Source organism: Rhinoraja longicauda, chromosome 16 (assembly GCF_053455715.1).
Source record: "Rhinoraja longicauda isolate Sanriku21f chromosome 16, sRhiLon1.1, whole genome shotgun sequence".
In the NCBI taxonomy this organism is placed as follows: domain Eukaryota; kingdom Metazoa; phylum Chordata; class Chondrichthyes; order Rajiformes; family Arhynchobatidae; genus Rhinoraja; species Rhinoraja longicauda.
The window spans coordinates 3772965-3797234 of record NC_135968.1 but is presented as its reverse complement, the minus strand read 5'-3'; the positions used below and the strand labels follow the sequence as shown (position 1 = coordinate 3797234).

The window sequence follows — 24270 nt, the reverse complement described above, 5'->3', positions numbered from 1 at the left end:
AAGACTCCGGAGGATCGGCGGCAGGTAGGAGCGGGGAGCCGGGCGCGGGGTCAGTCAGCACCGAGGCCCGGCCTGAGGAGCGGCCCCCGGCTGCGGGGAGAATCGGTACGGCCCTCGGGCACACGGTGGCCCGCCACCTGGGGACGGTGCCGGTCCTTCCCCCGCTCCCTCCGCATCCGGGCCCCGGGGAGTTTCCCGCCCGTCAGCGACCCAGCAGTGGCAGCGGTCGGAACATGCGGCACATGCGCACCGGTTGCACAGTGATACATAGGTCGGTTTCTGGATCGGAGGCGGTTGTGGGTAAAGAGACGGCCATGGGTAACAGCGGCGCTTCCTTGCCACAAACACAGCGTGTTTGGAAGTTCAAACATGGATTCCTTGGCCAAAGGGGAAGTCTGATCAGCAGACTTGCAGTTGCTTTTAACAAAAGAAAACGCACATGGTGCTGGTGTAACATCGCTGGTCAGAAGAAGGGTCAATTATCCTTGTTTCCAGAAATGCTGCCTGACTTGCTGAGTTTCTCCAGCACTTCGTGTCTTTTTTTAGAGAGTATGAATACGACCTGTGGCATCGAATGGCATTGACATTGTTGAATTCAACGCCATCGATCACCTGGAGTTCACCAGTGATCAGTATGTCCACTGTACCAATCACGGAAATACCATGTTGCTCAAGGTAAGGACGTGGGACTTGCCCAGCAGGTGAGGCTACCCCCAGTGATGGATTGAAAACCTGAGCCAAATCACCGGTAAGTCAGCAAATTTGCTGTTGAGCCCATACAGAAGATGACGGCTTGTTCCCCCAGCTTATTTTCAGCCAACCTGTCACAGTGCGATATCACAACTTGCCATGGACACTAAAATTATTGTGTTTGAAATATTGATCTTTACCTGTTAATATTTATTGTAAACTCTTTCTACAGGATAAAACACGCAGAGGATTTGTGTACAGTAATCTCAAACTAAGCCCATCATACCAACAGTGTCATTCAGTTCACCAGCACCTGAACACGTGGGAGGGATTCACTGTGTTAGCTGAGCCGACCAGACGCCAGAGAGTTCACAGCATGGAGAAATTATTCATCAGCTCTGAGTGTGGGCAGGGGTTCACAAAATCTTCCCACGTGTTGACCCACCATCAAGTTCTCACTGTGGAGAAACCATTTGTCTGTCCTGATTGTGGGAAGGGATTCACTCAAGCATGCAACCTGAAGAGGCACCAGCATATTCACACCGGAGAGAGGCCGTTCACCTGTTCTGAGTGTGGGCAAGGATTCACTCATTTGTCCAACTTGATAACACATCAGCGTGTTCACACTGGGGAGAGGCCGTTCACCTGCTCTGTGTGTGGGCAAGGATTCACTCAATCTTGCCACCTGGTAACACACCAAAGGGTTCACACATTGGAGAAGCCTTTTGCCTGTCCTGATTGTGGGAAGGGATTCTCTCAAGCCTGTCACCTCAAAAGGCACCAGCAGATTCACACTGGGGAGAGGCCGTTCACTTGTTCTGAGTGTGGGAAGGGTTTCATTCAATCTTCAGAGCTACTGACACACCAGCGGGTTCACACCGGGGAGAGACCGTTCACCTGTTCCGAGTGCGGGCAGAGATTTACGAAGTTCTCCAGCATGATAACGCATCAGCGTGTTCACACCGGCGAGAGGCCGTTCACCTGCTCCGTGTGTGGGAAGGGATTCACTCGGTTGTCCATCATGATAACGCATCAGCGGGTTCACACTCGGGAGAGGCCGTTCACCTGCTCTGAATGTGGGAAGGGATTCATTCAATCCTCTGCGTTACTGACACACCAAAGAATTCACACCGGGGAGAGGCCATTCATCTGCTCCGAGTGTGGGAAGGGATTCTCACAATTTTCTCACCTGATGGCCCACCAGCGAATTCACGCTGTGGAGAAACCATTTACCTCTTCTGACTGTGGGTAGCATTTCACTGGTAATTCAAACTAGCGAATACACTCTGTGGAAAGGACATCCTCCTGTTTACAATGTGGGAAGGGATTCACTCGATTCTCTGAGTGAGTTGTACACCAGTGTGTTCACACTGGGGGGAAAGTTTAAATAAGTGTTTGGTTTGATGTTCCTGCTGATGTTCATCACACCGAGGGCTAAACACTGGTCATTGGGCACAGTTGGGGTTTGTTCTGCGGATGTTAATAATTCCTATAAGTGGCCAAGTGTTTAATATTCTGGGCCTGTGACTAATAAATGAGTTTTGTAAAACCTGTGTCTCAGGTCCTTGTATCTGTCACTCAACACACTCAATCTTTGGATATTGGCAAACAAAAAGAAACATTTGCCAGTTGGCTGAGCAAAATAAGAAGATAGCGTGAGTCGTTAATGATACTGGCTACCCTTTTGAGGCAGTGCCGTGTGTAGATCCCTTCAATGGTGGGGATGCTAGGACCCGTGATGGACCATGCAGTGTTGCCCATTGAATGTCATTTCTCCATAGCAGCCATACTGAGGGTGGCAGGCATTGTTAGTAAGATTCTGATGGAAGGATCTGACAATAGACAATAGGTGCAGGAGGAGGCCATTCGGCCCTTCGAGCCAGCACCGCCATTCATAGAAACATAGAAAATAGGTGCAGGAGTAGGCCATTCGGCCCTTCGAGCCTGCACCGCCATTCAATATTATCATGGCTGATCATCCAGCTCAGTAGCCTGTACCTGCCTTCTCTCCATACCCCCTGATCCCTTTAGAAAAAAGGGCCACATCTAACTCCCTCTTAAATATAGCCAATGAACTGGCCTCAACTACCTTCTGTGGCAGAGAATTCCATAGACTCACCACTCTCTGTGTGAAGAAATGTTTTCTCATCTCGGTCCTAAAAGACTTCCCCCTTATCCTTAAGCTGTGACCCCTCGATTCAATGTGATCATGGCTGATCATTCTCAATCAGTACCCCGTTCCTGCATTCTCCCCATACCCCCTGACTCCGCTATGTTTAAGAGCTCTATCTAGCTCTCTCTTGAATGCATTCAGAGAATTGGCCTCCACTGCCTTCTGAGGTAGAGAATTCCACAGATTTACAACTCTCTGACTGAAAAGGTTTGCCCTCATCTCAGTTCTAAATGGCCTACCCCTTATTCTTAAACTGTTGCCGCTTGTTCTGGACTCCCCCAACATTGGGAACATGTTTCCTGCCTCTAACGTGTCCAACCCCTTAATAATCTTATACGTTTCGATAAGATCTCCTCTCATCCTTCTAAATTCCAGTGCATACAAGCCTAGTCAATCCAGTCTTTCAACATACGACAGTCCCGCCATTCCTGGAATTAACCTAGTAAATCTACGCTGCACGCCCTCAATAGCAAGAATATCCTTCCTCAAATTTGGAGACCAAAACTGCACACAGTACTCCAGGTGCGGTCACACTAGGGCCCTGTACAACTGCAGATGGACCTCTGCTCCTATACTCAACTCCTCTTGTTATGAAGGCCAACTGACTTGGAGGGCTCCTGTCACCGCCAGGTCTTGGTACTTGCTTGCTTGACTCCAGACTTGACTCAAGGCGGTGGCTCAGCGGTAGGGTTGCTGCCTTACAGCGCTTGCAGCGCCGGAGACCCGGGTTTGATCCCAACTACAGGTGTTGTTTGTATGTTCTCCCCATGGCCTGCATGGGTTTTCACCAAGATCTTCAGTTTCCTCCCACACTCCAAAGACATGCAGGTATGTAGGTTAATTGGTTTGGTAAATGTAAAAATTGTCCCTAGTGTGGGTAGGATAGTGTTAATATGCGGGAATTGCTGGTTGGTGTGGACCAGGTGGGGCGAAGGCCCTGTTGTATCCACTTCCTGTTTCCCTCATCAAAGCCCATTTTTGAGAGCACATCCTTCATGTACATGTGCGATATTCCGTTGAAGGCCCTCTCCTGGTCCTTTTTTTCAAAATTAAACTTTATTCAGCATAATAATATATATATACAAAACAAGATGTGTGCAAAAACCTCCGACATTCTCAGCGGCTGTACATACACTCACTAGTGTCATGTTTGGTAGTGTTCACAAAACATACTATATGCGGCACCCTTGCCATTCATGTGGCTCCCTGGGGCAATATCCCTTCCCTTGTTTGAGGGGTGTCTCCACAAGTCCCTGTCCTCCCCCATGTCCCACAGTGGATGTGCCCGAGACTGTGTTCCTCCCCGACAGAGCCTGGGTGTTGGCCTCAGCATGTACTCCTGCAGTCTGGAATGGGCCAGTCGGCATGTTTCCCAGTTCTGGTCTAAGCTTAGATGGAAACCAAGCATACCCCATTGATTTATTGTGGCGGGCAGCGATTCGTGCAAGACCCAGTATCTTGCAAAGCGAGAATTTGATATGCGCGATAATGAACCTATGAAAGAAGACATTGAAAAGGACCAGAGCCGCTTATATTTATAGTTTTGCAACAATACACAATTAAACAGCACAGTGGCGCAGTACTAGAGTTGCTGCCTCACAGCGAATGCAGCGCCGGAGACCCGGGTTTGATCCCGACTATGGGTGCTGTCTGTACGGAGTTTGTACGTTCTCCCGGTGACCTGCGTGGGTTTTCTCCGAGATCTTCGGTTTCCTCCCACACTCCAAAGACGTACAGGTATGTAGGTAAATTGACTTGGTAAATATACGAGTGTGTGTAGGATTCATGTGGGGGGATTGCTGGTCGGCGCAGACCCGGTGGGCCGAAAGGGCCTGTTTCCGCCTTATATCTCTAAACTAAACCATACACACTGATGAACCAAAACATTATGACCATTGACAGGTGAAGTGAATAATATTGATTATCTTGTTAATATGGCACCTGTCAAGGGTTGGGATATATTAGGCAGCAAGTGAACCTTCAGTTCTTGAAGTTGATATTTTGGATGCAGGAGAAACGGGCAGGAGTAAAGACCTGAGCGACTTTGACAAGGGCCAAATTGTTATGGCCATACGTCTGGGTCAGAGCATCTATGAAACGGCAAGGCTTGTGGGGTCCTCCCGGTCAGCAGTGGTGAGTACCTACCGAAAGTGGTCTGAGGAGGGACAAACCACCAACAGGCGACAGGATGTTGGGTGCCCAAGACTCATCGATACGCAAGGGCAACGAAGACTATCCTGTTTGGTCCAAACCAACAGGTCTACTGCAGCACAAGTCACAGAAAATTTTAATGGTGGTCACGGGAGGAATATGTCACAATACACAGTGCATCGCACACGGCTGCGTATGGGGCTACATAACTGCCATAATGACCCCTGTCCACTGTTGAAACCACCTACATTGGACATGTAAGCGTTGGAACTGGACCTTGGAGCAGTGGAAGCAGGTCGCCTAGTCCGATGAGTCCCGTTTTCTTTTATAAGAAAATAACTGCAGATGCTGGTACAAATCGAAAGTATTTATTCACAAAATGCTGGAGTAACTCAGCAGGTCAGGCAGCATCTCGGGAGAGAAGGAATGGGTGACGTTTCGGGTCGAGACCCTTCTTCAGACTGATGTCAGGGGGGCGGGACAAAGGAAGGATATAGGTGGAGACAGGAAGATAGAGGGAGATCTGGGAAGGAGGAGGGGAAGAGAGGGATAGAGGAACTATCTAAAGTTGGAGAGGTCAATGTTCATACCACTGGGCTGCAAGCTGCCCAGGCGAAATATGAGGTGCTGTTCCTCCAATTTCCGGTGGGCCTCACTATGGCACTGGAGGAGGCCCATGACAGAAAGGTCAGACTGGGAATGGGAGGGGGAGTTGAAGTGCTCGGCCACCGGGAGATCAGCTTTTAGATCACCTGGATGGCCATGTACGTGTGCGCCGTTTACCTGGGGAAGTGATGGCATCAGGATGCACTGTGGGAAGACGATAAGCTGGTGGAGGAAGTGTGATGCTCTGGGCAATGTTCTGCTGTGAAACCTTGGGTCCGGCTATTCACGTGAACGTCAATTTGACATGTGTCGCTTACCTAAACATCGTTGCAGACCAGGTATACCCCTTCATGGCAATGGTATTCCCTGATGGCCGTGGCCTCTTTCAGCAGGATAATGCGCCCTGCCACACTGCACACATTGTTCGTGAATGGTTTGAGGAACATGATGAAGTGTTCACGGTGTTGCCCTGACCTTAATTCTTCAGATCTCAATCTGAATGAGTATCCGTGGGATGTGCTGGATCGAGATGTCCAATCCACGGCGGCTCCACCTCACAACTTACAGGACTTGAAGGAACTGCTGCTAATGTTTTGGTGCCAGATACTACAGGACACCTTCAGGGGTCTTGTAGAGTCCATGCCTCAGTAGGTCAACACTGTTTTAGCGGCACACGGAGGGCCAACAGCATATTAGGCATGTGGTCATAATGTTTTGGCTCATCAGTGTACACGTAGCCTTTCGTATTTTTAGATTCCAGTCACTAAAGTAAAACTATTAGTTATAAAAAAGACTATTATTTTTTAATGTCTTGTGAGGAAAAAAATGAATGAAATTGCGATTTGTGAATTCTTTGGTCTCTGAAACCTCATGGCAATCTAACACGATTTTCCACAAGCACAACTTTTCTGAGCAACACAACTTGTTGCAGAACGGCAGTATTTTCTTTCAAAGTTTCAACCCCTTTAAAGTTTAGATTTTCACAAATAATCGAACATATTTCTTATGGGAGCTCGCCCTGTTAAATTGTCCGCTGTGTCTCCACGTGAAAACATGGTTTTGCTGTTGTCCATTGGGGAATGCTGAGTCGCTGATTTTAGATTATTTCCATGGCGCCCTTTTAACCCAGAAACCTCCGCGCCCCAGAACCCGCCCTATGTTGCAGGCGATACCAAGCGTGCAGGGCCGGAGTGCCCCGGAAGTGGTGAGGCCAAGGCGGTCAGTGGACAGCTGAAGGCATCCTAACACATTCACTCAGGAGAGATGCCGTTCATCTGTTTTGATTATGGGAAGGGATTCATTAAGTTATCTGAGTTACAGAGACACCAGCAAGTTCACACTGGAGAGGCCGTTCACCTGCTCTGAGTGTGGGAAGCGATTCACACAATTTTCACACCTGATGAGTGATGTGCCACCCGCGAATTCATGCTGTGCAGAAACCAATTGCCACTCCCAACCTTGGGTAGGGTTTCACTAGTATATCTAACCTGGTGACTCATCAGAGAATTTACATTGGGGAGAAGGCATTCACCTCTTCAGTGTGTGTAGCAAGGGATTCACTCCATTATTGACGCACCAACGCGATTAAACTGGGGGTAAAGTTTAAATTCGTTTTTGTTTCTGTGTTTAACCATCACAGTTAAATCCAGTTGCAAGTCCACAAGTGACCGCCGGTTTACTGCTAATGTTCATCACACCCAGGACTAAACCCTGGTTACTGGACACAGTTGGGGTTTGTTCTGATGTTAGCAGTTCTCTATTCTGGGTCTGTGACTAATAAATGAGTTCAGAGATAACTTCGCATTCTCGGGTCCTTGTCTCCATCCCTGCAACACTCTTAATGCACGCTGACAGAACTGGTTATAAATCAATTTCTGTTGCATTGAATTGAGTAAGTTTATTGGCCATGTATGTACACATACAAGGAATGTGCCTTGGTACTCCGCTCGCAAGTACCAACACGAACACAGTAAACAATTAAGAATAAAGCATAAAATATGAAAACATTAAGAATAAAACATTATAGTTTAAACATGTGAATGAAATAAACCAGAGCCAAAAGAGACTACAGACTTTTGGTTATTGAGTAGAGCTACTACTCGCGGAACAAAGCTGCACAATCCGGAGTAACCTTCCAGAGCGACGTGCTTCAAATAGTTTGTGGCCAGGGTGAGAATGGTCAGAGATGATCTTGCCCGTTCGCTACCTGGTCCACCCCAGATCTAGAAATTCCCAGTGTTTCGAAATCCCCAAAGTGCCTTTGGAAATTGGCAAGCGGAAAAAAACCTCCCGAAGGCAGGATAGAAATGAGTACTTGGCCAGGATGGTGTGGGTCATTAATGATGCTGGCTGCCCTTTAATTGCAGTACTTCTTCTAGATCCCATTCAATGGTGGGGAGGTGAGTTCCTGTGATGGACCAGGCAGTGTCCAGCACTTTCTGTAATCTTAGATCCTGTGTGTTTAGGTTGCTGAACCAGACTGTAATGTAACAAGTCAATTTGCTCTCCACCATACAGCAGTAGAGGATCAAGGAAGTTTTTCAGCAATCCTTCCATATCTTCTCAATCTTCCAAGCAAGTAGATGCCTTGATAGTTTTTTTTTTAAAATTGCATTAATGTCCTGGGCCCAGAACAGATATTTAAAGATATGCATGCCCTGGGATTCAAAGTTTTTGACTTTTTCCACCACTGACCTGTTGAAGAAGACAGATATGCAGTTCCTTCCCTCTTCTGAAGTCAACAATCAGCAAGGTTGGGGCTCTGGGACCAATGTTGGGGCTTCAATGTCGGGAGCCACGACCGCCCCGACGTGCAGCAACAGCGGCAGCAGCGTGTTCGCCCGCCCCGGATCGGACTTATCATCGGCGGAGCCGGCCGTCTTCGGACGCTGCGGGAGCGGCTGCGACGCGACGCGCCTTGGGCTCGGCCCGCTGTGGACCGTCCGGCGCGGCCTGCAACCACAACAACCTGACCGCGGGCGAGGACAGCAGGAGAAGGGAAAGACATTGTGGCCTTCCATCACAGTGAGGAGAGGACTGGAGGAGACTCACTGTGATGGATATTTCTTTGATGGATGTTTCTTTTTTGTGTGTTTTTGGGGTTGGGTAATTTGAATGCCTATTTAATGCTTTTATTGTTGGACTGTGTTTTTGGGGGTTTTGGGGTTGTGTAATTTGAATGCCTATTTAATGCTTTTATTGTTGGACTGTGTTTTGGGGGTTTTTGGGGTTGTGTAATTTGAATGCCTATTTAATGCTTTTATTGTTGGACTGTGTTTTGGGGGTTTTTTGGGGTTGTGTAATTTTAATGCTTATTTAATGCTTTTATTGTTGGACTGTGGGTGACTGAATTTCGTCCAATATTGGATGACAAATAAAGCTATCTCTCTTCTCAATCAGATTCTCAATCTTCCGCCCGTAGGCTTACTAACTAGCACACATAATTCATCCTACAACTATGGAACCATCACCAAATTTAAAGGTAGCGCTCTAACTGTTGACCGTGTTGAACGCAGAATTGATTATTTTTCCCCAAAATAAAACTTTAGTCAGAATTTTAAAAATATACACAGCAAAAACTCATCACATCTTCTCAGCATCTTAACATTTGTCAAACTCAGTATAATTCGCACCTATCTTTAAATAAAAGGTGCGGCACAGTAGAGCAGCGGTGGAGTTACTGTCTCACATGCCGGAGACCCAGGTTCAATCCGTTGTCCGTTGATTTCGGGTCATTTCCATGGCGCCCTCTTGACCCAGAAACCTTCGCGCTCCAGAACTCGCCCTATGTTGCGGGCGATACCAAGCGCGCAGGCGCGGAGAACCCCGGAAGTGGTGCGGCCAAGGCGCGCATGCGGTCCGTGGACAAAAGACTCCGGAGGATCAACGGCAGGTAGGAGCGGAGAGTCGGGCGCAGGATCAGTCAGCACCGAGGCCCGGCCTGAGGAGCGGCCCCCGGCTGCGGGGAGAATTGGTGTGGCCCTCGGGGACACAGTGGCCCGCCGCAACTCAGAAACTATCTATGGCGGGCTAGATAGGGCTCGTCGGGCCAGATAGGCTGGTGCCGATCCTTCCCCCTCTCCATCTGCACCTGGGCCCCGGGGAGTTTCCCACCCGTCAGTGACGGTGCTGGCAGCGGCCGTACCGGGCGGCGCATGCGCATCTATTGCACGGTGACGGATAGACCTGTTTCTGGCTCCCGAGCGGTTATGGGTAAAGAGGCGGCCATTGTTCACACACCGGCGCTTCGCTGCTAACCCACAGAGCGTGTTTGGAAGTGCAAACATGGATTCCCTGTCCAATAGACAGTGTGATCAGCAGATGAAGGAACTGCAGATGCTGATGTACCAAAAGATGACACAAGTGCTGGAGCAACATAGCTGGTTAGAAGGGTCACGACAAAAAACATCACATGTCCCATGTGTAAGAAGAAACTAGATGCTGGTTTAAATCGAAGATAGACACAAAAAGCTGAAGTAACTCAGCAGGACAGGCAGCATCTCGAGAGGTCGAGACCCTAGCTGTAGGATGGTCTCGACCTGAAACATCACCCATTCCTTGTCTACAGAGATGCTGCCTGTCCCGCTGAGTTACTCTAGCTTTTTGTGTTTGTCACGTGTTCCATGTTCTCCTGTGCTTTGCGTCTTTTCTTGGAATATGATTACCTACCTGTCGCGTTCAATGGCATTGTCATCGTTGAGTTCACCGACACCGATCACCAGGATGTCACCGGTGAGCAGAATGTACACTGGACCAGCCACGGAAATACCGCTTTGCTCATAGTGGGGATGTGGGACTTGCCCAAGAAGTGATGCCCTCCATGTTGGAGTGGAACCCTGGACCGAATCACTGATAGATGATTCGCAAAAAATAGCCCACTCCGATGTGGACAGAAATAAAGTCAGTATATTTGATGTTGAGCTCAGATAGAAGATGAAGGCTTGTCCCCCCCAGCTTGCTTTCAGCCAAGCCGTCACAGCACATGATGGAGACTAAACGTGCCACATGGTGGCGCCGGCGAACCGGGTTCGATCCCAACTACGGGTGCTGTCTGTACGGAGTTTGTACATTCTCCCCGTGACCTGTGTGGGTTTTCTCTGAGATCTTTGGTTTTCTCCCACACTCCAAAGACGTACAGGTTTATAGGTTAATTGGTTTGGTAAATGTAAAAATTGTCCCGAGTGGGTATAGGATATTGTTAATGTGCGGGGATCGCTGGTTGGCACGGATCTGGTGGACCAAATGGGCCTGTTCTGCACTGTATCTCTAAACTAAACTAAACTAAAATCTGACAGCATTCTTTATTGTTACTTATTAATGTTTATTGTAAACTCTTTCTGCAGGGTAGAAAGAGAAGAGGATTTGTGTACATGAATATCAAACTCAACCCATCAGATTTGCAGTGACGCTCAGTTCGCCAGCACCTGAATGCGTTGGAGGGATTCACTGTGTCAGCTAAGTCAACGTGACGCCAGAGAGTTTAAGGCATGGAGAAACTATCCACCTGCTCTGAGGGTGGGCAGGGATTCAGTCAATCTTCCCACCTGGTGACATGCCAGCAAGTTCACGCTGTGGAAAAAACATTTGCCTGTCCTGATTGTGGGAAGGGATTCGCTCACGCGTGCCGCCTGAAAAGACACCAGCTAATTCATACCGGGGAGAGGCCGTTTACCTGTCCCGAATGCGGGAAGGGATTTACTCAGCTGGCCAACATGATGACACATCAGCGGGTTCACACTGGGGAGAGGCCTTTCACCTGCTCTGAATGTGGGCAGCGATTCACTAAGTTGTCGAACATGATGACACATCAGAGAATTCACACCGGGGAGAGGCCATTCACCTGCTCTGAGTGTGGGCTGGGATTCACTCAGATGTCCAACATGATAACCCATCAGCGAATTCACACTGGGGAGAGGCCGTTCATTTGCTCTGTGTGTGGGCAGGAATTCACTCAGTCATCCAATCTGGTGTCCCATCAGCGAGTTCACGCTGTGGAGAAACCATTTGCATGTCCCGATTGTGGGAAGGGATTCACTTATCAGTGCCGCTTGAGGAGGCACCAACGAGTTCACACCGGGGAGAGGCCGTTCCCCTGCACCGAGTGTGGAAAAGGGTTCACTCAGTCATCTGCGTTACTAAGGCACCAGAGAATTCACACTGGAGAGAAGCCGTTCACCTGCTCTGAGTGTGGGAAGGGATTCACACAATCATCTTTCCTGATGACCCACCTGCGAGTTCACGCCGTGGAGAAACGATTTGCCTCTCCCAAATGTGCGGAGGGTATTACTGGTAAATCTAAACTTGTGATGCACCAGAGAATTTGCACTGGGGGGAATTCATTCTCCTGTCAATCTCGTAGGAAGGGTTTCACTTGATTATCTGAGCTATTGACACACCAGCACATTAACACTGGGGGGGGGGGCATCAGAGGAAAGTTTATTTAAGTTATTGATTTGCTGTTTAACCATCACAGTTGCTGAATCCAGTTGCAAGTCGACAAGTGACTGCTGTTGATGGGCTCCACACTTACGCTTACACCCAGGACTGAACCTTGGTCATCGGGCATAGTTGGGATTTGTTCTGCTGATGTTCGTAACTCGTGTGACTGGCCCTTTGTTTAATATCTTCGATTTGTGGCAAATAGCAGAGTTCTGTTGTAAACCATGTGTCTCCCTCTGCATGCAACGGAGATAGAGAGGCCATTCTGCCCATCTGGTCCCTACCATCCTCCCCTCATGGTTGTAATCTTCTTGTATTTATTTGTCCTCTGTTCATTCAGCTTCTCATTAAATATATGACAGTTATTTATCTCAACTTGGAAGAAGGAAAAAGCATGCAAATGGGCCCTTTCTTACCCATTCACACTAGTTCTATATTATGCCAAAGAAGGACCTAAACTACTGGATTAACTTACCGGGTCAGGCAATATCTCTGAAAAACATGGACAGTTGACATTTTGGGTTGGGACCCTTCTGATCGATTTTAGGGGGGTTGGTTGGGGGTGAAAGAAAGAGGAGAAGCAGGGGAAAAAGAGTGGCAGTTAATAGGTGAACAAGCTGGGTGGTTTTGATAGGCTGATGGTTGGAACAAAAGCCAGAGATTAAAACATGTCTGAGACAAAACGATTGAAGAGTTGTGAATTGTAAAGCCCGAGGGAAGAATGTGGGTCGAGGAGAGGAGACCCCAAAGATGTGCCACTTTGCAAGTTAATTTGCTTCTGTAAATTGTCCGTAATGTATAGGATAGCACTATTGTATGGGGTGATTGTGGTCAGCTGGACTCAGTGGGCAGAAGGGTCTGTTTCCATGCAGCATCTCTGAAAGGGAAGAGTAGTTGTAACGGTTTGCAACCGGGTGTTCCAATAGGCGTAAGTGTTCAGCAAAGTGGTCACCGGAGATGTCAGCCATGTCCATGGCGTCATATTTACCCAGATGCCTCTACGGCCCAGAACTCTCCCTATGTTGCAGGCGATACCAGGCGCGGAGAGCCCCCGGAAGTGGTGCGCCCAAGATGTGCATGCGGTCCGCGGACAAAAGACTCCGGAGGATCGGCGGCCGGTAGGAGCGGGGAGCCGGGTCAGATAACACCGAGGCACGGCCTAAGGAGCGGGCCCCCGGCTGCGGGGAGAATCGGTTCGGTCCTCGGACACACGGTGACCTGTCACCTGGGGACGGTGCGGGCATAGGTAATACACCTGAGAGTTACTTCCGATCCGCAGAGCGCGTTTGGAAGCGCAAACGTGGATTCCCTGCCCCCGAAAGAGTCTGGTCAGTAGACACAGGGAACTGCGGATGCGGCTTCACAAAAAAGGACACAAAGCGCTGGAGTAACGCAGCCGGTCAGAGAAAAAGGGTCCCGGCTCAAAAGATCGCCTATACATGTTCTCCAGAGATAGACACAAACATCTGGAGTAACTCAGAGAGTCTGAGTCATAGAGTGATACAGTGTGGAAACAGGTCCTTCGGCCCAACTTGCCCACTCCTGAGCATCTCTGGAGAAAAGAAATAGGCGACGTTTCGGGTCGAGTCAGGGGAAAGGGTGTTAAAGTTCAATCCGCGCTTTGAGACAACAAACTACATTAGACACCTTAAGAATGAGATGATGCCTTTTTAATAATAATATTAATAATATATTCCTTTACTTGTCCCACACCGGGGAAATTTACAATTTAAATTTAAATTAAATTTGTATTCACGCATGCGGGTGTGGAAGAGCAACCCAAGTATATGGCAACGGATGGTTCGCACAGCTGAGAAGGTTGTTTGCTGCAACTTTCCCCCCATTGACGAACTGTACAATGCAAGGGCCAGGAAGCGAGCGGGCAAGATCATCTCTGACCCCTCTCACCCTAGCCACAAACTCTTCTAAGCACTTCCCTCTGGAAGGCGACTCCGGACTGTCAAAGCAGCCACAGCCAGACATAAAAACAGCTTTTTTTTCCACGAGTGATAGTTCTACTCAATATCCAAAGTCTGTAGTCTCTTTTTTGCTCTGGTTTATTTTCACTCACAAGTTTAGACCGTAATGTTGTATCCTTATTGTTTTGATGTGGTTATGCTTTATTCTTAATTGTTAATGGTATGTGTGTATTGTCATTTGTGAGCGGAGCACCAAGGCACATTCCTTGTGTATGCATACTTGGCCAATAAACTTATTCATTCATTCATTCACATACTCACCCCACATGGTTCTTATGCTTTGCCCAAAGCTCAGAGGGTACTTGGCCCAGAGCCATTGGTAACCTTGACAGACCCTCAGTACTTTTCAAAAATAGTGTCCCACTCCTTTCTGACCCATGTGATCTTCCTTCTCTGTCATTAAGGAAGTCAAGGATTTCTCCTTCTGTCATTGGTAACTTTATAACATGAAATTACCATTTGTCCTTCAGCCTTTTTATCATTTCTCCTATTTCCTTCGCTGTTGCTGGAGGTCTAGTAGCTACGGTCATGTGTGACTCAGAAGTGTCTCCCATGTCAAATCGATCCCTTTGGTTTTGAGAGAGGTGGACGATTATTCCTAATCCTGGGACCCCAAAAAACAAGTAAGGGGTCACTGCTAATTGTTCGATTATATTCAACCAGGGGGAGACTCTTTTCTGGCCCCCGGGATTAGAGAGGTGCGTATATAATGCAGTACAATGTGCTCGCTTATGCTCTTGGCTGGTTTCGACAAGATACTGTAAATACTGGCCTTTTGAATCCTGCACTCTTTGCAGAGCACAATGGTTTTGATTAATTAATTAACTGAACAGATTTCTACTCAATTGCCAACAATCTAGGATGGGCATCTTTTGCCCTTGTTCTTCCTCCTTAATTAAATTTAGCAATTGATGTGTCTGCATTTGGGGGAGTTCCATAAATATGCCATCTGCAGTACAGTGTAAGACTAGCTCCCAGTTTGCACAGAGACCGTCTTCCCAGTAACGGGAGTGGGGCTGTTCTAGAGATTATAAAAGTATCAGTAAGTGGCTTGCCATTTACCTGAACACGAGTGGGTTCTGATAAAGGTTCTATCATGGGGACACCGGCAACCCCAATCGTATTAATATTTGACTGATTTACGGGGATGACACAGTGGCCAATTCATAAGCTTGAGCCTGTCGGGGCAGCAAACAATTTACTAATGTTTGAACAGCTGAAGGCCCATTTTCAGCGAGGGGCACTCCGGCATGTTCCTCCCACTTACTCTTAAATCGGGCTATAACCGGGGTTGTTTCATCTTTGTTTTGCAAATATCTCACCACCTCCCCTATATCATGTGTATTCTTGCTCCCCTCTTTATAGACAATAGGTGCAGGAGTAGGCCATTCAGCCCTTCGAGCCAGCACCGCCATTCAATGCGATCATGGCTGATCACTCTCAATCAGTACCCCGTTCCTGCCTTCTCCCCATACCCCCTCACTCCGCTATCCTCCTTTCCTCTCTGGGCCAACCAGTGAGTGAGGGACTCATTTCCCTGCTTTAGTATCATGGGCCCCTCTTTCTGCTTAACACCTTTCTCCTCCTCTAGGGGCTGGTGTCTTCTCCATCCCCGCCCATTTCCATCAATTTATGGACAGCACTCCAACTATCACTGATAACACTGCCATGGCAAATATTAATTGTGCTCCCATCTCACCAAACCATTTCTTTTTTAGAGATGAGTAGGACAGAGATAGCTTATAACTTTCCCCACCCTGCCATTCTCCATTTGATTGATCAGCTAGATTACCATAAAAAATTACAGGACATTGGTCTTCTCCGTTCTTTTTTTATTACCACATCTGCTGGCGATCCCGGTGGAAGAATGAAACCTCCGACCTTTTTCCGGTGTCTTTTGGTCTTTTTTTATCACCTTGGCAATGTTCTTTCTTATCTGCATTTTTCCCTCCTGGACCACCTGTTTCGCATTCTCAGATCTCTATCGGTCAGATCAGATTTCACCGATCGACTACTGTTTCCTCTCGTATTCTTTGCACAAGTCTAGGTTTCCGCAGACAATCTATATACATTACTAAAACTCTCATCTTGTTTGTTTGTATATTTGTTCATTCGTAAATATATGTATACACGAAATACAGCCAAAATAGTACACAATAGGGCAGAAATTTATTCACCATTGGCCTGCGGTTCAAATGGTTCTTATATTTTAAAAGCTATACACTTTTTAAACTTTAATAAATGCCTTTCCCACTTGCTCTGCCTGTCAGCTGCGCCTGTGCAATAATACCTCCGTGTTCAACGTCACAATGGTAACCCAACGAGTCCACGCTTACGCAGTTGGGGCCCCTTGATCTAATACAGATGTTCCCCGACTTACGATGCTTCGACTTACGATATTTTGACTTTGCGATGGTGCAAACGGTGGTGGTGGGGGGGGGGGGGGGGGGTGGAGGGGAAGAGGGGGGTTTGGAGTGGGTGTGTTGGGGAGGGGGGTGAGGGGAGGATAAAGGGGGTTGATGGGGGATGGAGTGTGGGGGGGAAGGGGAGGAGTGAGGGGAGGGTGCTTGACCATTGCAGGAGAGGTTTGGGCTCAACGGGACCACCCTTTTCTCGTGTCTTATAATATTCTATTCATAGTTTGCGCGCACTGGTTTTACTCCATCCGCAAACCTCACAGTCACCTTTCACTTTTTTATAGCTAGCTATGGCACCTGCTTCAATTTATCTTGCATCCAGCATGAGTAAATTATCTTCACTATTCGCCTCACCCCACAGCTCTTGGCTCAGTGTGAGTCACCAGCCAGTGAAGCTAGGTTGCTTGGGACTATTTTATCATTCCCTTTTCGTTCCCCTTGTATTCGTTGAATCCCATTACAATTGGGATCCTGCCGACTACGCCAAATTCTGTGGAAGAAATTAATTTAGAGGGAAATTAATGGAAAATTAAAACGGAGACTTTACAGATTTGCTTCAAGATTTTATTGCATGATATCATGGAGAGATGGCGGCAGTAAACTGCCCACCAGTTCTCTGACCTCACAGCAGAGTTAAGCGCCAGTTATACTACTCTACGAAAATATTCCATCAACTACATGGGTACCAATTATTTCATTAGTCATAACATACTTTTTGTTTATGTTAATCTTATTCAACAACAAATGGTTAATACAAGTCAAACACAATACAAGGGCATCTTGATATTATTCTATCTCACCTTTTAGGCGGCCCACGCCACCATCCCATCTCCTAGCCAATCGTAAGTCCCCCATTCACATAAACATTTCTATGCCACTCGTGGTAGAGGGAGTGGGTGGTCTACTGTAACTTCTCAGGAAGGGAAAACAAGCTTCCTTATCTCCTCCACTATTTCTTGTTTACATTTACCATCCACCCTTCAACACATTCCCACACAAGAGATGACACATCTAATCTTACTTTGCCTATTCCCACGAATCTCTTCTGCACCTGGTCACCGAGGGATGCCAATTGTAATATCCTAACACCCTTTCAAAATTAAGTAAGGAAGGTTATTAATTTTTCTTCTATTGCACTTTAACCACGTGATTTTTTTCATTACAAATCTCAAATTGTGGAGTACAGTGGCAAATAAATAAATGATGGATGTTTGTCCCAAACATTATGGAGGGCACTGTAATACAATATAATAAAAAGGAAGTACAGATGCAGGTTTATTGCAAAGATCGACGCAAGAGTGGAGTAACTCAGTGGGTCGGGGAGCATGTTTTGGGTTGGGACTGATTCTGATGGGGGGGGATGTTGCCGGTCCTTCCCCCTCTCCCTCCTGGCGGCAGGCGGTGCATGCGCATTGTTTGCACCGTGATATGGGCCTCCTCCAGTGCCATAGTGAGGCCCACCGGAAATTGGAGGAACAGCACCTCATATTTCGCCTGGGCAGTTTGCAGCCCAGTGGTATGAACGTCGACTTCTCCAACTTTAGATAGTTCCTCTGTCCCTCCCTTCCCCTCCTCCTTCCCAGATCTCCCTCTATCTTCCTGTCTCCACCTATATCCTTCCTTTGTCCCGCCCCCTGACATCAGTCTGAAGAAGGCTCTCGACCCGAAACGTTACCCATTCCTTCTCTCCCAAGATGCTGCCTGACCTGCTGAGTTACTCCAGCATTTTGTGAATAAATGGATAGACCTGTTTCTGGCTCGCGGGGGGTTGTGGGTAAAAGGGCAGCCATGGGGAACACACGAGCGCTTTGCTGCTGAACCACTGAGCGGGTTTGGAAACACAAGCATGAGTCCCTGCCAAGGAGTCTGATCAGTAGATGTGAGAAACTACAGGTGCTGTTTTAAAAAATGATTCACTTTGTAGTTATCGTAACCATCAGATCAGAAGAAGGGCCCTGAATCAAAGTATCACCTATCCACGTTTCTGAGAGATGCTGCCTGACCCACTGAATTATTTCAGCACTTGGCCGGATTACTTTCAGCCTTGTTGTCACAGTTTCATGTCTCAGCTCACCATCTATATAGTAAAACTCTCGTTTGTTTGTTTGTTTGTTTGTTCCTGAATTATAGGCAAAACGGTACACGATAGCTCAACAATTTTAGGCCCACCTTACTCACCGTCATCCCTTTGGTGCTAATGGAAGAAGTTTAATTGAAATCGGTGTTATGTTTTAAAGTTATTCACATTTTTAAGTTTAAATCTATCTCCTAGGGAGGGAGGGGGTGGAGGGAGGGAGGGAGGGGGGGAGGAGGGAGGATAAGGGGGTTGAGTGGGGGGGAGTGGATGGGGGAGGAAGGAGGGAGGGGAGTGCGGGGGAGGGGGGAAGGACAGGTTGCTGCACCAATGAAGGAGAGGTTTAGGCCCAACGGGTCAACTTGGTCTAGTGGAGACTAAAATCACCTTGTCTGAAACACTGATCTTTGCCTGTTAATTTAGTGTAAACCTTTTTTTACAGGATAGAACAAGCAGAGGATTGATGCTCGGGAATCTCAAACTCCTTCAGTTAACCAGCACCTGAACGCGTGGGAGGGATTCACTGCGTCAGCTGAGCCGACGAGGCACATGAAATTCGGCAGCATGGAGACATTATTCATTAGCTCTGAGAGTGAGCTGGGATTCACTCAAACTCCCCACCAACAAGATCACGCTGTGGAGAAACTATTTGCCTGTTCCGATTGTGGGAAGGGATTCCCTCAAGCCTGCAACCTGAAGAAACAACAGAGAATTCACACCAAGGAGAAGCCATTCGCCTACTCTGAGTGTGCAAAGGGATTTATGCAGTCATCTCACCTACAGTCACACCAGCGGATCCACACTGGAGAGAGGCCGTTCACTTATTCTGCGTGTGGAAAATAATTTATTGACATATCTGCGCTGCGGAGTCACCAGCAGATGCACAGCGGGGAGAGGCCGTTCACCTGCTCTGAGTGTGGGAAACGATTTATCCAGTCATCTCACCTACTGTCACACCGGCTGATTCACAATGGAGAGAGGCCATTCACCTGCTCTGAATGTGGGCAGGGATTTATGCAGTCATCTCACCTGCAGTCACACCAGCGGATTCACACTGGGGAGAGACCGTTCACCTGCCCTGAGTGTGGGAAGAGATTCATTCAGTCTTCCCAGCTAAAGACCCACCAGCGAGTTCACGCTGTGAGGTAACTATTTGCCTCTCCCAACTGTGGGAAGGTCAACATTGATGACCTCCTGACCAACCAGCAAATTTACACTGACTAGAAGCTGTTCACCTATTCTGTGTGTGAGAAGGGTTTCACTCAGTCTTCCAACCGAGTGACCTATGAGTGAGTTCACACGGGGCGGTTAACCATCGCAGTTGCTGAATCCGTTTACTGTTTAAGTAAGCTCTGTTCACAGTTGCTTAATCTGGTTGCAAGTCCACAAGTGGCTGCTGGTGTTGGAGACTGCGATGTGTACTGCTCTCATCACATCTAGGACTGAATACTGTTCACTGGGCACGGTTGGGGGTTTAAGTTTGGGTGGAGTTTGACTAAGAATTCACTCAGTCATCTGCGTTCATGGCACACCAGAGAATTTGCACCAGGGAGAGGCCGCTCATCTGTTCTTAGTGAGAGAAGAGATTCACACAACTTGCTCAGCTGAAGATCCAACAGCGAGTTCATGCTGCATAGAAAATATTTGCCTCTCCCAGCTGAGGGTCGGGTTTCACTGGTATATCTAACCTAGTGACTCACCAGAGAATTCACATCAGGGAGAGGGCATTCACCTGTTTAGTGTGTGGGAAGGGTTTCACTTGATTATCTGAGGTAATGGCAAACCAGTTCGTTAACACTCGGAGAAGGTTTACATAAGATTTTGGTTCGGTGTTTAACATCTATCGCAAGTCCACCAGCGTCTGCATTCATGTGACTGCGGTTAATCCTGATGTTCATCACAACCAGGGCTAATTTGGGTTTTGTGCTTATGTTGTTTGCACTTCATATAACTGGGCTGGTCTTTAATATCTTGGATAGGTAACAAATAAAATTCTGTTGTAAAACCCCTGTGACTCTCTCTGCATACAATATACCTAGGCAGGCTTTGGCGCATCAGGTCACTGCCAGTCTTTCTCCTCTTGATTTCTTTAGAAGTAACACCTGGTACGGTCCCTTCCAGCGCTTTTCAGACCCTCAGTACTTTTCAAAAATAGCGTCCCAATTTCTTCCGATCCCAGTTTCTAACCAGTACGTATTCTCCTGGTAGTATGGACTTGTCCCCGTGTTTAACTGGTAGTGGCTTCTGTGCCTCTTGTACCTGGGAATGCAGGACTGATAAAGCTGTGGGTTAATTTCTGTGCATATGTAATTAATTCATCATTGAGGGCATGTATCGCTGGCACATTGTTGCTGTGAGATTGCACAACCAGCACTGCTCCCAGCAGACGAGTCAACAGTAACAGTTAAGGAATACACAGTAAACTGATGACAATTTATCCTTGTCTTTAACTTTTATTTATAATGAATGATTTCTTGCTATCCACTTTGCTGCTGTAACACAGTAAATTTCCCTGGTGTGGGACGAATAAAAGAATATATTAATATTAATGTAGGTCTAAACTAACTTCCACATTCTTAGTCACACCCCAGGGGTACGTAGCGGCCGACCATACATTATAGACAATAGACAATAGGTGCAGGAGTAGGCCATTCAGCCCTTCGAGCCAGCACCGCCATTCAATGCGATCATGGCTGATCACTCTCAATCAGTACCCCGTTCCTGCCTTCTCCCCATACCCCCTCACTCCGCTATCCTTAAGAGCTCTATCTAGCTCTCTCTTGAATGCTTTCAGCCGGTGTTAGTTTAGTGACTCTGTGTAGGGTCATCCTCATTTCAAAGAGGGCCAAGGGAAGGACCTTAACCCAACTCTGTCCTGTTTCCTCCATTAGTTTGACCAATGCAGTCTTTAGGGTTCCATTTGTCCTCGACCACTCTGGTGGCCTGTGGGTGGTGAACACAGTGGAATTGCTGTTTAAAGTTACTGACACCATTCTTCAATAATCTTTGCGATAAAGTGGGATTGGCAGAAAAGGAGTATTACACGGACTTTGCGTTTTCACTACTACTCCTTGTTGTAATAAAGATATGATGGCTGTAGCTATCCCTTCTTCAGCTTCCGGGGTCAGTTGATACTGTTTTAAACATGGCAAGGCAGCACCCTTTTTTAAAGTCACTTTATGTTCAGGGGCTGAACACACTCACCCCACATGGTTCTTATGCTTTGCCCATAGCTCAGAGGGTACTTGGTCCAGAGCCATTGGTAACCTTGATAGACCCTCAGTACTTTTCAAAAATAGTGTCCCTCTCCTTTCTGACCCATGTGATCGTTCCTTCTATGTCATTAAAGAAGTCAATCTGGATTTCTGCTTCTGTAATTGGTAACTTTAAAACATGAAATGACCGTTTGTCCTTCAGCCTTTTTATCATTTCTCCTATTTCCTTCGCTGTTGCTGAAGGTCTAGTAGTTACGGTCTGGTGTGACTCAGAAGTGTCTCCCATGTACACGATAGAGCAACAATTTTAGGCCCACCTTACTCACCGTTGTCCCTTTGGTGCTAATGGAAGAGGTTTCATTGAAATCGGTGTTATAATTTTGTTATTCACATTTTAAGGTTTAAATCTATCTCCTAGGGAGGGAGGGGGGATGGAGGGAGGGAGGGGGATGGAGGGAGGGAGGGGAGTATGGGGGAGGGGGGGAAGGGGGAAGGAGAGGGTGCTGCACCAATGCAGGAGAGGTATGGTCTAGTGGAGACTAAGATTACCTCGTCTGAAACACTGATCTTTGCCTGTTAATTTAGTGTAAACCTTTTTTTACAGGATAGAACAAGCAGAGGATTGATGCTCGGGAATCTCATATTCCTTCAGTTAACCAGCATCTGAACGTGGGGGAGGGATTCACTGCGTCAGCTGAGCCGACGAGGCACAGCATGGAGACATTATTCACTAGCTCTGAGAGTGAGCTGGGATTCACTCAATCTTCCCACCAACAAGATCACGCTGAGGAGAAACCATTTGCCTGTTCCGATTGTGGGAAGGGATTCCCTCAAGCAAACAATCTGAAGAGACACCAAAAGCGAATTCACGCTGAGGAGAAACCAATTCCCTGTCCCGATTGTGGGAAGGGATTCTCTCAGGCCTGTAGCCTGAAGAGACACCAACAGCAAATTCACGCTGAAGAGAAACTATTTCTCTGTCCTGGTTGTGGGAAGGGATTCGCACAGGCCTGCAACCTGAAGACACACCAGAGAATTCACACAGGGGAGAAGCCATTCACCTGGTCTGAGTGTGAGAAGGGATTTAGGCAGTCATCTAACTTTAAGTCAGACCAGCGGATTCACACTGGGGAGAGGCCGTTCACCTGTTCTGAGTGTGGGAAGGGGTTTGATCAACTGGCAGGCCTCAAGACACACTATCAAATGCTTACTGGGGCCAAGTCGTTCATTTGCTCTGAGTGTGGGAAGGGATTTATGCAGTCATCTCACCTACAGTCACACCAGCGGATTCACACTGGAGAGAGGCCGTTCATTTGTTCTGTGTGTGGGAAGGGGTTTACTAACTTATCTGCTTACAGAGACATCAGAGAATTCACACTGGAGAGAGGCCGTACACTTGTTCTGAGTGTGGGAAGCGGTTTGATCGACTGGCAGGCCGCAAGACACACAATCAAATGCATACTGGGGCGAAGTCGTTCACTTGTTCTGTGTATGACAAGGGGTTTGGGACACAAGTACACCAGCGAATTGACACAGGGGAGAGGCCGTTCATTTGTTCTGTGTGTGGAAAGAGATTTACTCAGATATCTGCTTCAGAGACATCAGAGAATTCACACCGGGGATAGGCCGTACACCTGCTTTCAGTGTGGGAGGGGATTTACTCAATTATCTGGGCTACAAACACACCAGAGAATTCACACTGAGTATAGGCTGTTCACCTGTTCAGTGTGTGGGAAGGGATTTACTCAGTCTTCCAACCTAGTGACCCATGAGTTAGTTCACACTGGGAGGGTTAACCATCACAGCTGCTGGATCAGTCTGCTGTTTAAATAAGCTCTGTTCACAGTTGCTGAATCTGGTTGCAAGTCCACAAGTGTCTGCTGGTGTTGGTGTCTGCGGTGTCTGCTGCTGCTCAACACATCTAGGACTGAATACTGTGCACTGGGCACGTTTGGGGGTTTGAGTTTGGGTGGAGTTTGACTCCACACGAGGTGTGGAGCAAGCAGCCAACTAGGATGCATCACCCATGGTCAGCCATGACCGAGGGGGCCGAAGAAGAGGAGTTTGACTGAGAATTCACTCCGTCATCTGCATTACTGGCACAACAGAGAATTTGCACTGGGGAGAGGCCGCACATCTGCTCTATGTGCGAGAAGAGATTCACACAACTTGCTCAGCTGACCAGCAAGTTCATTCTGTGTGGAAAACATTTGCCTCTCCCAGCTGAGGGTCGGGTTTCACTGGTCAATCTAACCCGGTTTCACTGGTCAATCAACTGTTTAGTGTGTGGGAAGGGTTTTACTTTATTATTTGAGTTAATGGTACTTCAGCTCGTTCGCACTTGGACAAGGTTTAAATTAGATCTTGGTTCGGTGTTTAACATCTCTCGCAAGCCCACAGGCGACTGCATTTTTGTGACTTTGTGGTTAATCCTGATGTTCATCACAACCAGGGCTAATTTGGGTTACATTTAGGGTTTGTTCTTATATTGTTCGTACTTCATATAACTGGGCTGGTCTTTAATATC

The 24270-nt window shown here is 47.5% G+C and overlaps 2 pseudogenes across 1 annotated transcript; both read left to right on the top strand.

The window, feature by feature from the left end:
• Positions 1 to 85: 85 nt before the first annotated feature.
• On the top strand, positions 86 to 22464 carry LOC144601145 (uncharacterized; annotated as a pseudogene). The gene is made up of 6 exons (XR_013548247.1): positions 86 to 271; positions 923 to 2041; positions 6857 to 6967; positions 11113 to 12032; positions 19167 to 19673; positions 22353 to 22464. The product of XR_013548247.1 is annotated as an uncharacterized LOC144601145 (transcript).
• LOC144601122 (uncharacterized) lies at positions 22458 to 24250 on the top strand (annotated as a pseudogene).
• Positions 24251 to 24270: the final 20 nt, after the last annotated feature.